The 16,111-nt window shown below is 38.6% G+C and overlaps 1 protein-coding gene and 2 pseudogenes across 14 annotated transcripts in view; 2 read left to right on the top strand and 1 right to left on the bottom strand.

The window, feature by feature from the left end:
- EHBP1 (EH domain binding protein 1) overlaps positions 1-16,111 on the bottom strand; it is a 351,096-nt gene that overhangs the window by 303,715 nt on the left and 31,270 nt on the right. The gene's annotated exons all lie outside the window — the stretch shown is intronic.
- LOC105871513 (aldo-keto reductase family 1 member B1 pseudogene) lies at positions 5,659-6,176 on the top strand (annotated as a pseudogene).
- Positions 7,473-9,696, top strand: LOC105871512 (DNA (cytosine-5)-methyltransferase 3A pseudogene; annotated as a pseudogene).

The following is a 16,111-nucleotide window of genomic DNA, read 5'->3' as shown; positions in this document are numbered from 1 at the left end:
GTAAATACTAAAAATGTGAATAATTCTAATTGAAAGTTAAAATACATTCTATTCCAATCTCAATATGTGAAATAACATTTATTAAGTGCCTATGCTACATACTGGGTATATGTTCATTTAGTAAAATCATTTTTAAAGACTATACAGACAAGAGTAAAAAATATATAATGCATGGAAAACCATCAAATATTCAAACTCAAATTCCACTGTGCTAAATAGTTAAAACTTTCCCCCAAAAAACACAGTTGCTGGCTCACATTCTTCTCTCTTTTTCTCCTTTCCAGTCTTTCCCCTCTAAGTTTTATTTTTATGATAGTCATTTTAAGTCATTTTAAGCCCCTTACTCAGTTACGATTGGAAGGAGAAGACACTCAAGACACAGAAATTATAAGCCTGAAATTGTTTTACACAGAATGGAGGTTTCATATATATAGTCTTTTGGACCCAATGAATCTTCTGGCACATTTATATCATAATCTAGTTCCTTTAAAGAAAGTTTGTTATCTCCAATATATTTGACACACCTAGAAAGTTAGTATCTCAACAAATATTTTACATGTTTGAATAATCCATGCCTTGCCAAAGAGACATGTTTATTTTGGGGGAATTGCTCCAGAGACCTCATTCCCAAATTCCATATGGCAGGAGTTATTCACAATAAGTATATATTATAACTTTGCCCACAGTTTAAAGAATTTGACAAATTAGGGCCCGAATCACAAATTTAAATTGAGCATCCCGAGTGGTAGAGAGGTTTATTATACGAAGTCTAACATAGAACTGGCAGTGATTACCTTATTTGCTTCAGTAAAGATGCTATTACAATTGAAGCTACCTCATATAGGTCAACTGCCTTCCTAAGAGAAAGAATTCAGTTTCTTCTTCTTAGATCATATCTATAGTTTCTGCTAAAGATTTCATAAAGAATCAGGACTAGTAATGAACTCGATTTTTCTACCAGAACAATAATTCAAAATCCATAGATACATAATTAGCACTAGATTTATTTCTTTGAAGATAACACAAATCAAACACACAAACAAAAAAAGAAAACAAGGGAAGACTGAGACTTTGTCACAGACAACTAAATGCAATGAGGAATCCTGGATTGGATCTTGGAACAGAAAAAGGACATTAATGGAAAAACTAGTAAAATACAAAAAAGTCTAGAGCTTAGATAATAATAATGTACCAATATTTGTTTCTTAATTTTTACAAATGTACCATGGTAATGTAAGATGATAAAACATTAAGGGAAAGAAATTGAAGTTGACTTATGGAGGGGCACATATAAATGCTCTGTACACTACATTTGTCACTCTTCTATAAATCTAAAATTATTCCACATTCCAACAAGAAAAAACACACACAAAAGAAATAGAATTAGAAGGAGGTATATGTAAAATAAAAAGCTTTAAATCTGAAAACAAAACAATAGATCACACATATAGAAAAACAAGGGCTCTAGGCGGGGCATGGTGGCTCACGCCTGCCCATAATCCTAGCACTCTGGGAGGCTGATGCCAGAGGATCACTCAAGGTCAGGAATTCAAGAAAACAAAGGCTCTAGTTAGTAAACAGGTAAGAATGCACAGATGAGTTATAAATGAAGAAAAGTAAGTAGTTTACAAATAAAAGAAAAACATCAAATTTCCCCAAAAAGAAATAAAATTAAAACAAAGTAAAACCGTTTTTTAGCTATCAAATTAGCAACTTAAAAATTATATTAATTACCAAGCCTACTTAAACTATTCCAAAAAACTGAGGAGGAGAGAATGCTCTCAAATTCATTCTATGAAGCCTGTATCACCCTGACACCAAAGCCAGACGAAGTGACAACAAAAAAAAGAAAACTATGGGCCAATATCTCTGATGAATATAAATGTAAAAATCCTCAAAAAGTACTAGCAAACCGAATTCAACAAAATATGAAAAAGATTATTTGTCATGATCAAGAGAGATTCATCCCAGGGATGCAAGGATGGTTCAACATATGCAAATCAATCAATGTGATAGATCATATCAACAGAATGAAGGACAAAAACCATATGATCATTTCAATTGATGCTGAAAAAGCATTCGATAAAATTCAACATCCTTTCATGGTTAAAAACTCTCAAAAAATTGGGTATAGAAGAAACATTCCTCAACATGATAAAAGCCATATATGACAGACCCATAATACTGCATGGGGAAAACTTGAAAGCCTTTCCTCTAAGATCTGGAACAAGACAAGGATGCCTACTTTTACCGCTGTTATTCAACATAGTACTGGAAGTTCTAGCTAGCAACCAGACAAGAAAAAGAAATAAGGGGCATCCAAATTGGACAGGAAGAAGTCAAATTATCCTCGTTTGCAGACAATAGGATCTTTTGTCTAGGGAAACCTAATGACTTCACAAAAAAACTATTAGAACTGATAAACAAATGCAGTAAAGTTACAGGATACAAAATCAACATACAAAAATCAGTAGCATTTCTATATGCCAACAGCAAACAAACTGAAAAAGAAAACAAGAAAGTAATCCCATTTAAATAGCTACAAATAAAATAAAACACCTAGGAATAAACTTAACCAAAGAAATAAAAGATTCCTACAATGAAAACTATAAAGCATTTATCAAAGAAATTGAAGGTACACCAAAAAATGGAAAGATGTTCCATGCTCATGGATTAGATGAATCAATATTGTTAAAATGTCTATATTATCAAGGCAATCTACAGATTCAATGCAATCACCATCAAAATACCAAAGACATTCTTCACAGAAAAAAAAAATCCTAAAATTTATATGGATGCACAGAAGACCCAGAATAGTCAAAGCCATCCTGAGCAAAAAGAACAAAAGGAGGAATCACATTACCTGACTTCAAATGATACTATAGAGCTGTTCTAACCAAAACAGCATGGTATCGGCACAAAAATAGACACATGGACCAATGGAATAGAAGAGACAACCCAGAAATAAGTCCACACATGTACAGTGAACTCATCTTTGACAAAGGTGCCAAGGACATACACTGGGGAAAGGACAGACTCTTCAATAAATGGTGCTGGGAAAACTGATATCCATCCATATGCAGAAGAATGAAACTAGACCCTTATCTCCCACCATATACAAAAATCAAATCAAAATGGATTAAAGATTTAAGTAATACCCCCAAAGCACAGGCAAGCAAAGAAAAATTAAACAAATGGGATCACATCAAGCTAAAAAGCTTTTGCACAGCAAAGAAAACAATGAGCAAAGGGAGGTGACAACCCACAGAACGGGAGAAAATATTTGCAAACTACCTACATGACAAGGCATTAATAAAGGAGCTCCAACAACTCAATAGGAAAAAAACAAATAATCCACTTAAAAATGAGCAAAAAATCTGAATAGACATTTTCAAAAGATGACATACAAATGGCCAACAGGTATATGAAAAAATGCTCAACATCATTTGTCATCAGAGAAATACAAATCACAACTACAATGAGATATCATCTCACCCTAGTTAAAACAGCTTTTATCAAAAATGTGGAGAAAGGTGAACCCTCATACACTATTGGTGAGAATGTAAATTAGTACAACCACTATGGAGAACAGGATGGCAGGGTTCCATGTTTATTGCAGCACTATTCACAGTAGCCAAGATTTGGAATCAACCTAAGTACCAATCAATGGATGAATGGATAAAGAAATTGTGATATATATATATAATGTAATATTGTATAGCCATAAAAAAAGTATAAAATACTGTCATTTGTAACAACATGGATAGAACTGGAGAACATCATGTTAAGTAAAATAAGCTAAGCACAGAAAGACAAATCTCACATGTTCTCACTCCTATGTGGGAGCTAAATATTAAAACAATTGATCTCATGGAGACAGAGAGTAGAATGATAGTTACCGGCGACTTGGAAGGGTAGCAGGGAGGGGAGGATAAAGTGAAGATGGTTAATGGGTACAAAAATATAGTTAGGCAGATAGAATGAACAATATTTGACACCACAACAAAGTGACTATACTCTACAACAAGTTATAGTACACTTTAAAATAGGCCGGGCGTGGTGGCTCATGCCTGTAATCCTAGCACTCTGGGAGGTCAAGGCGGGTGGATTGCTTGAGGTCAGGAGTTCGAAACCAGCCTGAGCAAGAGCAAGACCCCGTCTCTACTAGAAATAGAAAGAAATTAATTGGCCAACTACTATATATAGAAAAAATTAGCCAGGCATGGTGGCGCATGCCTGTAGTCCCAGCTACTCAGGAGGCTGAGGCAGGAGGATCCCTTGAGCCCAGGAGGTTGAAGTTGTAGTGAGCTAGAATGATGCCACTGCACTCTACCCAGGGCAACATAGAGAGACCCTGTCTTAAAAAAAATAAAACAAACAAACAAAAAAACACAACCTAGTAAAATGTCTGGCACATAATCAGTATGTAAATGTTAGCCATTTTTAATAAAAAACCATTCTTATTACTGTTATGATTGTCCGTGTTATAGAGGAAGGAAGGAAGATCAAAAGCAGCAAGATTTAAGGAAGGCTTTACAAAGGTAAGAGTTCAGTTAATCCTTGAAGGAAAAGGAGAACCAGACAAGACTAGACAGAGATGCAAAGCTACATTAAAAGTCTAAGAGATTTGAATAAGTAGGGAATGTTTATGGAACAGTTAAGTGATCAACTACAGCAGAGAGGGAGAGACACTTTTTAGGAAAGGAAGCGAATTAATAATTTTTCTAAAGCAAAAAAAGGATTCTCAGTAGTATTGTGTCATTCATCAACACAGATTTTTCCCTTCAAGGGAAAAAATTTAAAGTGCGAGTTAAATTACAGTATCTCAAACAATACTAGATAAAAATCACTTTTTTTGCAAAACAGTAATCAAGAATCCAATGCAGGGAGGCTGAGGCAGGAGGATCACTTGAAGCCAAGAGTTTAAAACTAGCTTGGGCAACATAGCAAGACTCTGCCTCTACAAAAAAAATAAATAAAAAAATTAGTTGGACACTGTGGCATGCATTTGTAGTCCCAGATACTCAGGAGGATTGCTCAAGCCAAGGAGTTTAAGGTTGCAGTGAGCTATGATGGCACCACTGCACTCTTGCACTCTAGCCTGGGAAACAGAGCAAGACCCTGTCTCTATTTTTAAAAAAAGAATGCACTACAGTATTTAACAATGAACTCTAGCCAAAAAACAAAGTATCATGGTTCCAGGCAGGGGTCTGTGAAGCTCAGCAGCCATAGCCAGCGCATCATGCTCCACACTGGCGCAAAGATGCCCATGCTGGGGCTGGACACCTAGAAGTCCTCTCCAGGCCAGGTGACCAAGGCTATGAAGGCAGTGATCAACGTCAGGTACCACCACATTGACTGCACCCATATGTACCAGAATGAGCATGAGGTAGAGCTGGCAACCCATCAGAAGCTCAGGGAGCAGGTGGTGACATGGAAGGAGCTCTTTATCGTTAGCAGGCTGTGGTGCACATACCATGAGAAGGGCCTGGTGAAAGAGGCCTGCAAAAATACTCTCAAGGACCTGTAGCTGGACTACCTGGACCTCTACCTTATTCACTGGCTGAGAGGCTTTAGCATGGGAAGGAATTTTTCACATTGGATGTAGCAGGCAACATGATTCCCAATGATACAGATATTTTGGACACATGGATGGCCATGGAAGAGCTGGTAGATGAAGGGCTGGTGGCAGCTATTGGCATCTGCAACTTCAACCATCTCCAGATCAAGAGAATCTTGAACAAACCTGGCTTAAGGTATAAACCAGCAGTTAACCAAATCAAGTGCCACCAGTACCTAACTTAGGAGAAATTAGTACAGTACTGCCAGTCCAAAGGCATTGTGGTGACTGCCTACAGCCTCCTTGGCTCTCCTGACAGGCGTAGGCCAAGCCCGAGGACCCATACCTACTGGAGGATCCCAGGATCAAGGTGATTGCAGTCAAGCACAATAAAACTCCAGCCAAGGTTCAGATTCAGTTCCCCATGTGGAGGAACTCGGTGGTGATGCCCAAGTCTGTGACACCTGAACACACTGCTGAGAACTTTAAGGTCTTTGACTTTGAACTGAGCAGCCAGGATATGACCATCTTACTCAGCTACAACAGAAACTGGAGGTTCTATACCTTGGTAAGCTGTGCCTCCCATGAGGATTACCCCTTCAATGACAAGTATTGAAGCTATGGATGCCTGCTCTTCCCAAGTGACCTACATCTGTTTTTCCTATCTCGTCCTCCATGAAAATGTAGTATGGCTTCAGTCATGGGACAGCAACCTGCAGACTGACCAGTGAGAGCTTGTCTAGCTTGATGTTGGGTATGAAAAGGAGCATGAGTAGAGTAGAAGGCTCTTCCAGTTTTCTTTGCCCTTTTTGTCCAACTGGGGAAAATAAAACCTGAATACCCTTTTCTGACCAAGGAGAAGCAAAATCTACAAAGTCAAAATAGTGACAAACAGGCCGGGCGCTGTGGCTCACGCCTGTAATCCTAGCTCTTGGGAGGCCGAGGCGGCGGATTGCTCAAGGTCAGGAGTTCAAAACCAGCCTGAGCAAGAGCGAGACCCCGTCTCTACTATAAATAGAAAGAAATTAATTGGCCAACTGATATATATATAAAAAATTAGCCGGGCATGGTGGCGCATGCCAGTAGTCCCAGCTACCCGGGAGGCTGAGGCAGAAGGATCACTCGAGCCCAGGAGTTTGAGGTTGCTGTGAGCTAGGCTGACGCCACGGCACTCACTCTAGCCTAGGCAAGAAAGCGAGACTCTGTCTCAAAAAAAAAAAAAAAAAAAAAAAAAATAGTGACAAACAGTTGAGTTTTGACTCTTAGAACTGCAATCCTTTTGGCCAGACTTTGCAATCCTTTTGCCTCTTTGCCTTTTCTGAAAAAAAAAAAAAATGAAAACAAAAAGGAAAGTATCTAAAACTACCAGTACACATTAAGTAAAGAAATACTTATGTATATTGGAAAAAAAGTGGGTGGGAGGCAAAAAATTTAAAAACAAGATATATTTTTGTACATATTAAGAAATAATAAGTATGGGAAAAATAAAATAAAGATGCTATTAAAGAAGGATGTAAAATGAAATTTCCTGAAATATTTATGCATATAATTTTATTATTTTAATAGTTCTTGCCTGTTATACACATGCTGCAAACAACTCAATATATAAACTTGAAATATGAAAAATTATTTAAAAAATAATTCTAAATTAGTGAAATGGCAGATTTTCCTGATTTACAGACATGCATATTTTTCAGATGACTTATTAGGATCCATATTTATACAGCCAATCCTAATTTAGTAAAATTAATAATTTATTATGGTGAGTTTTTAAAAATTTATCTTATTGAAAAATGAACTATACATCATTTTCTCTTGAATATACCTAATCTGTTGTTCTACTTGAAGCACTAAACACATTAGCAATAATTAAAAATAACAAACTTTTGGAGCTGGACCGCAGAGGGGCTGCACCTGGCCTTATGGGCTGAGAAGAAAGCCAAGGTAATTGCAGTAATGAATGCTGTGGAAGAGAACCAGGGGTCTGGGGAGTCTCAGAAGGTGGAGGAGGCCAGCCCTCCCGCTGTGCAGCAGCCCACTGACCCCTCGTCCCCCACGGTGGCCACCACGCCTGAACCCGTGGGGGCTGATGCTGGCGACAAGAATGCCACCAAAGCAGCCGACGACGAACCGGAGTACGAGGACAGCCGGGGCTTTGGCACTGGGGAGCTGGTGTGGGGGAAACTGTGGGGCTTCTCCTGGTGGCCAGGCCACATTGTGTCTTGGTGGATGACGGGCCCGAGCCAAGCAGCTGAAGGCACCCGCTGGGTCATGTGGTTCGGAGATGGCAAGTTCTCAGTGGTGTGTGTGGAGAAGCCGATGCCACTGAGCTCGTTTTGCAGCGCGTTCCACCAGGCCACCTACAACAAGCAGCCCATGTACTGCAAAGCCATCTACAAAGTCCTGCAGGTGGCCAGCAGCCGCTCCGGGAAGCTGTTCCCAGCGTGCCATGACAGCGACGAGAGTGACACTGCCAAGGCCGTGGAGGTGCAGAACAAGCAAATGATTGAATGGGCCCTCGGGGGGGGTTCCAGTCCTCCGGCCCCAAGGGCCTGGAGCCACCAGAAGAGGAGAAGAATCCCTACAAAGAAGTTTACACAGACATGTGGGTTGAACCTGAGGCAGCTGCCTATGCACCACCCCCACCAGCCAAAAAGCCCCGAAAGAGCACAACAGAGAAGCCCAAGGTCAAGGAGATTATCGATGAACTCACAAGAGAGCGGCTGGTGTACGAGGTGCGGCAGAAGTGCCGGAATATCGAAGATATTTGCATTTCTTGTGGGAGCCTCAACGTCACCCTGGAACACCCTCTCTTCATTGGAGGAATGTGCCAAAACTGCAAGAACTGCTTCCTGGAGTGTGCATACCAGTATGACGACGATGGCTATCAGTCCTACTGCACCAGCTGCTGTGGGGGGCGTGAGGTGCCCATGTGCGGGAACAACAACTGCTGCAGGTGCTTTTGCGTGGAGTGTGTGGACCTCTTGGTGGGGCCAGGGGCTGCCCAGGCGGCCATTAAGGAAGACCCCTGGAACTGCTACATATGTGGGCACAAGGGTACCTATGGGCTGCTGCGGCGGCGGGACAACTGGCCCTCTAGGCTCCAGATGTTCTTCGCCAATAACCACAACCAGGAATTTGACCCTCCGAAGGTTTATCCACCTGTCCCAGCCGAGAAGAGGAAGCCTATCCGGGTGCTGTCTCTCTTTGACGGAATTGCTACAGGGCTCCTGGTGCTGAAGGACCTGGGCATCCAGGTGGACCGCTACATTGCCTCGGAGGTGTGCGAGGACTCCATCACGGTGGGCATGGTGCGACACCAGGGGAAGATCATGTACGTCGGGGATGTCCGCAGCGTCACACAGAAGCATATCTAGGAGTGGGGCCCATTCGATCTGGTGATTGGGGGCAGTCCCTGCAACGATCTCTCCATCGTCAACCCTGCCCACAAGGGACTCTACAAGGGCACTGGCCAGCTCTTCTTTGAGTTCTACCGCCTCCTGCATGATGCGTGGCCCAAGGAGGGAGATGATCGCCCCTTCTTCTAGCTCTTTGAGAATGTGGTGGCCATGGGCGTTAGTGACAAGAGGGACATCGCGAGATTTCTCGAGTCCAACCCTGTGATGATTGATACCAAAGAAATGTCAGCTGCACACAGGGCCCGCTACTTTTGGGGTAACCTTCCCGGTATGAACAGGCCATTGGCATCCACTGTGAATGATAAGCTGGAGCTGCAGGAGTGTCTGGAGCACGGCAGGATAGCCAAGTTCAGCAAAGTAAGGACCATTACTACTAGGTCGAACTCCATAAAGCAGGGCAAAGACCAGCATTTCCCCGTCTTCATGAACGAGAAAGAGGACATCTTATGGTGCACTGAAATGGAAAGGGTGTTTGGCTTCCCCGTCCACTATACCGACGTCTCCAACATGAGTCGCTTGGCCAGGCAGAGACTTCTGGGCCGGTCGTGGAGCGTGCCAGTCATCCGCCACCTCTTCGCTCCGCTGAAGGAATATTTTGCTTGTGTGTAAGGGACATGGGGGCAAACTGAGGTAGTGACACAAAGTTAAACAAACAAAAAAAACACAAAACATAATAAAACACCAAGAACGTGAGGATGGAGAGAAGTATCAGCACCCAGAAGAGAAAAAGAAATTTAAAACAAAAACCACAGAGGCAGAAATACCGGAGGGTCATGCCTTGCGAAAAGGGTTGGACATCCTCTCCTGATTTTTCAATGTTAATCTTCAGTCCTATTTAAAAACAAAACCAAGCCCCGCCCCCTTTTATTTGGTCAGACCTTTTGTTTTCTACTCTTTTCAGAGGGGTTTTCTGTTTGTTTGGGTTTTTGTTTCTTGCTGTGACTGAAACAAGAGGGTTATTGCAGCAAAAATCAGTAAAAAAAAAAATAGTAACAATACCTTGCAAGAGGAAAGATGGGAGAGAGGAAAAAAGAAAAGAAAATTCTATAGAAATCTATCTATATATTGGGTATTCTTTTTTTTTTTTTTTACTATATATCTTTTTTTGTTGTCTCTAGCCTGATCAGATAGGAGCACAAGCAGGAGGCAGAAACAGAGAGACACTTAGGTGGCAGAATTCCCTCCCAGCCACCGAGCTGTCTTGCCAGCACCATTCCTGGTCATGCAGAACAGAACCCAGCTAGCAGCAGGGTGACAAGAACACCACATACTACACTTTTCTACAGTATTTCAGGTGCCTACCACACAGGAAACCTTGAAGAAAATCAGTTTCTAGAAGCCGCTGTTACCTCTTGTTTACAGTTTATATATATATGATAGATATGAGATAATATATAAAAGGTACTGTTAACTACTGTACAACCCGACTTCATAATGGTGCTTTAAAACAGCGAGATGAGTAAAAACATCAGCTTCCACGTTGCCTTATGTGCAAAGGGTTTGACCGACGATGGAGAGAGGGAGACAGCTCACAGATGACTTGCCGTCAAAGGAGGGTTTTTCCCCTTGGTTTTTACACAAAGTGAAGGAGGAGGATTTGGGAGCAGTGTTCTCCCATTTCTCCCTGCCAAAAAAGGGGGTTAGAGGAGGCTGTCGGACTGTGGAAAGCTGAGCGTGGAATTCATCCAGACTCATGTAATAACCTTTGATTTTTTTCTAAAAGGAGACTCCCTCGGCAAGATGGCTGAGGAAGGAGTCTTCATTCCCAATTTCTCAGTTCAGCCTATTCGAGGGCTCCTTGTGGTGGGATCAGAAATTATCCAGAGTGTGGGAACGTGACAGTTAAAAACCCCACCTGGAGCAAATAAAAAACATACAAAACGTAAAAAAAAAAAAAAAAAACTTTTAAGTCCAATAGTATGACCTCAACATTTATCAATTATTTCTAAGTAAAACTGAAATTAAAAAAAAAAAAACTTACTGAAGAACTCACAAAGCTCTTCAATTGGCTAAGAACACAAGCTCTAAAGTCAGACTGCTTTATGGCTCTGAGATTTATGGGTTTAAATCTCAGCTCTAAACCCCATAAACAAGCTATGTGTATTGAGAAAGTTAACCTTTCTATGTACAAGTTTCTTCCTCTATAAAATGAGAATAATAATAGTGCCTTATTTCTAGGATCACTGTAAGGATTAAATGACAATATGAACGAAATATACCTCATAATCTAGCATAGAGTAAGTGCTTGATACTTGGAAACTATAATTATGATTAATAAAATCATCATTATTGTGTTTCTGTAATAAATGTTTTAAATATTTGTTGATTTATTATTATATGTACTTATTTAGAAATATACTATAAGGCATTGATCTATAAGAAGGTCATGGGAGGCAAAAATTTACTTTTTATTAAATGGTACTAGGACAACTGGGTAGCCATTTGGAAAAAGATAAAATTAGACCAATAGTGTTTAAAAATTTAAACAGCCACCTGTGTTTAGTAGCCACTATATTGGACAAGATAGCTCTATATGATTTGGTTGCTTAAATGCTTGTGAAAGTCTACACTGAATCACACATATTGTCTTTTTTTAAAAATAGCAAATATATTAATATCTATTTGAAACATCTCAAAAAATATATATACATGTCACATACCTTACATAGGAATAAACTCCAAATGGATATGAGATGGAAATGTTAAAATGTTTGGAGAAAAAAAGGAAGCCATATAAGTACTAGAAGAAAACATGGGTGAAGTTATATAAACCTGGATAGAAAAATGCTTTCTTTATGACTCAAAATCCAAATACAATGAAGACTGATAAACAGACTACACAAAAACAAAAAACTTTTACATACTAAAAAAACACAGTAAATAAAGTCATACATTAATAAAATGGGAAAAGCTATTTATAATATAAATGCCTGATAAAGGAAAGGCAAAAAGACTGCTACTTTACAGTCCAAAGGGTAAAGAAATTGGAAGTCGTCACATCTGTCCTCACAACAAGAAAAAAGCTAAACAAATTGAAAATCAACAACTCTTCTTAGATTCTTCAGAGAACTAAGGTCACATGACAAATCACTACCCTCAAAATTGGAGTCCAGCATTCAACAAAAAAATTACAGGTAGACTGAAAGACAAATATCATTTGAAGAGACAGAGAACCAAACACAGAGCATCAGAACCAAACCCAGAGCAGAGATGACAAAATTATCAGACAGGGAATTTAAAACAGCTAAGACTGATATGCTAAGGGTGCTAATGAAATCAGAGAAATGAAAATTCTAAGAAAGAATCAAAAGGAAATGCTAGAAATCAAAAATACTGTTAACAGAAATGATGAATGCCTTGGATAGGCTCGTCAATAGACTGCTGACAGTTAAGGAAAGAATAAGTGAACTTGATGAAATGTCAGTAGAAATTTCTAAAACTGAAATAGAAATAAAAATAGGAATGAAAAAATAAAACAGAGTATCCAAGAACTGTGGGACAATTACAAAAGGTATAAATACACATAATGGAAATACCAAAAGTAAAAGAAAAAGAGAAAGGCACAGAAGAAATATTTGAAGCAACAGAGACTGAGAATTTCCACAAATTAATGACAGACACTAAACCACAGATCTAGGAAGCTTAGAGAACACCAAGTAGGACAGATACAAAATAACATATACCCAAGCATATCATATTCACGTTGCAGAAAATCAAAGACAAAGGAAAAACACTGAAGGAAGCCACAGGGAAAAAATACCTTACCTATAGAAGAGCAAGAATAAGAATAACATTGTTGTTCTTTTCAGAAATCACGTAAGCAAGAAGAAAGTAGAGCAAAATTTTTAAGTTGGGGGGCGAGGGGATACACCAACACAGAATTCTGTATCCAGTGAAATTGTCCTTCAAAAGTGAAGGAGAAATAGACTTTCTCAGACAAACAAAAGTTGAAAGAATTTGTCACCAACAGACCTCTTTTACAAGAAATTCCTCAAAAAATTCCTCAAAAAAGAAGGAAAATTATATAGGCAAAAACTCAGATCTACATAGCAGATTGAACAAAATAATACACAAAAAAAATTATACACCATGACCAAGTGGGATTTCTTCTAGGTATGCAAGGCTGGCTCAACATTCAAAAACTAACTATTATAATCTATCACATCAACCAGCTAAAAAAGAAAAAGCATTTGACAAAATCTACACTCATTCACAATGAAAGCTCTCAGCAAACTAGTTAGGAAAAGAGGGGAACCTCTTCAACGTGGTGAAAAAGATCTACAGCTAATGTCATACTTAAGGTGAGAAACTAGATGCTTTCCTGCTAAGATCAGGAATAAGGCAACGATGTCTGCTCTCACCACTCCTATTCAAATCATTCTGAAAGTCCTACCTAATGCAGTAAGATAAGAAAAATAAATAAAAGGCATACAGATTGGGAAGGAAGAAACAAAACTGCATTTGTTTGCCCATGATATGATTGTCAATGCAAAAAATCCCATCCAGGTGCAGTGGCTCATGCCTGTAGTCCTAGCACTCTCAGAGGGTGAGGCAGGAGGATCGCTTGAGGTCAGAAGTTCAAACAGCCTGACCAAGAGCAAGACTCCATCTCTACTCAAAATAGAAATTAGCCAAGCAACTAAAAGTAGAAAAAATTAGCCGGGTGTGGTGGTACGCCCTTGTAGTCCCAGCTACTCAGGAGGCTGAGGCAGGAGGACTGACTGAATTCAGGAGTTTGAGGTTGCCATGAGCTCGCTGATGTCATGGCACTCTAGCCTGGGCAACAGAGTGAGACCCTGTCTCAAAAAAAAGAAAATCCCAAAACTCCTAAAACGAACCAGTAATCATAGCAACATTGGAGGATACAAGGTTAATACACAAAGTCAACTCCTCATTATATATAAGTAATGAACAACTGGAATTTGATCAGTCAGCAGCCATCAATATGAAGGCAAGACCCTCCACCAGCAAAAAGATTACAACCTGATGAAGGCTCAGAAAATCCTTAAAATTTTTTAGCAATAAAGTACATTTTAATTAAGGCTTGTACTTTTTAAAGACGTAATGCTATTGTATATTTAATAGAATACAATGTAGTGGAAACATAACTTTTCTCTTCACTAGGAAACCAAACAATTTGTGTGATTTGATTTATTGTGATATTCACCTGACTGCAGTGGTCTGAAATTGAACGCGTAATTTCTCCAATGTACACCTTCCCAAGTATGCCTGTATATATTAAAACAACATCAAGATATCATTTCTCACCTCTTAATTTGTCAAAAATATTAAGAAAACAAATTTGATACTCAAGGCTGTGGGGAAACAGGCATTCTCATGTGTTTCCAGTGGAAGTGCAAAATGATAAAATTCTTATGGAGGGAAATTTGGCACTATATAACAAGACTACATATATTATATATTTACTCCTTGACACAGCAATCCCATATCTAGGAATCTACCTCCAAACATAAAGATTATTCATTAAAACATTATTTATATTTTAAAAATATTAGGAACCATTCAAATGCCCACACATGGGAGAATAGTTAGATAAACTACAGTATATCACAAAGATAGTACCTTGTAGCTATAAAAGAAAAAATAAGGATGATCTCTATGAATTGATATGGAATGATTTCCAGGATATACTATTAAGTGAAAAATCAAGTGAAAAAGAATACTTACTGATTGTATTGTTTTGCCTCTTTTGTGCAGGAAAAAAGAAATAATTCTTTTTAAAAGTACACACATCTCTTCATTTATGAAGAAATACAGGAAGAGTATGGCCAGACTCAACATATGGTGCTAGAACAACTGGATATTCACATTCCAAAGAATGAAGTTGGACACCTTTTTTATGCCATATACAAAAGTTAACTCATAATAGATTATACACCAATATGTAAGAGTTAAAACTATAAAACTCTTAGAAGAAAAAATATGAGTAAATCTTTGTGACTTTGAGTCAGGCAAAGCCTTCTAAGATACAAAACCAAAAGCACAAGTAACAAAATAAAAAATAGATACATTATTAACGTATCAATAGATAAATTAGACTTCATGAAAATTAAAACCTTTGTACATTAAATAACACTTTCAGGGAAGTAAAAAGCTAGCTCACAGAATGAGAAAATATTTGAAAATCACATATCTGATAAGTGTCTTATATCCAAAATATATTAAAAAACTCCTACAACACTAAAAAGAGAAATATTCTAATTAAAATGGCCAAAGGATCAGAGTACACATTTCTCCAAAGAAAACAAACATATGATCAATAAGAACATGAAAAGACTATGGCTTAAACATAGCTCAACAATTCAAGAAATGCAAATCAAAACCACAATCATATGCCACTTTACACCTACTAGGATGGCTAAAATAAAAAAGACAGACAACAAGATGTATTGGTAAGGGGTGTGAAGAAATTAGAACCTTTATACATTGCTGGTTGGAATGTAAAATGATTCAGCCACTTTGGAAAACAGCTGAACAAAGTTAAACAAAGTTACCATATGACCCAGCAGTTTCACTTCTAGGTATATACCCACGACACAAATGTTCATAGCAGCATTATTCATAATAGCCAACAAGTGCAAACAACTCAAATATTCATCAACTGATGACTGAATAAGTATTATAAAATGTAATACATCCATACAGTAGAATATTTTTCAGCAATAAAAAGGAATGAAGTATTGATACATGCTACACATGGATGAATCTTGAAACAATTAAGCTAATTGACAGAAACCAGCTACAAAAGACCATACAGTATGATTTCATTTACAGGAAATCTTGAATCTGAAAAAGGCAAATCTAGAAAGACAGAAAGTAGACTAGTGGTTGCCTGGGGGCAGGGCAGGGAGATGAGATCAAGAGGTATAGAGAGTGACTGCTAATGGGTATGGAGCTTTGGGGGGAGATAAGGGAAATGTTCTAAAATCAGACAGTGATGGTGGTTGCACAACTCTAGGAATACAATAAAAACCATTGGATTTTTCCTACACTTGAAAAGGGTGAATTGTTTAGTACAAGAGTTATAACCTCAATAAATCTGTTTATATATATAAAAAAGAAAGGAACCCAGAATAATGAAACTAATTACATTCAGGAGCTGGGTGGAAAA

This window comes from Microcebus murinus, chromosome 3 (assembly GCF_040939455.1).
Source record: "Microcebus murinus isolate Inina chromosome 3, M.murinus_Inina_mat1.0, whole genome shotgun sequence".
In the NCBI taxonomy this organism is placed as follows: Eukaryota; Metazoa; Chordata; class Mammalia; order Primates; family Cheirogaleidae; genus Microcebus; species Microcebus murinus.
This window is presented reverse-complemented; position numbering and strand designations above follow the sequence as displayed.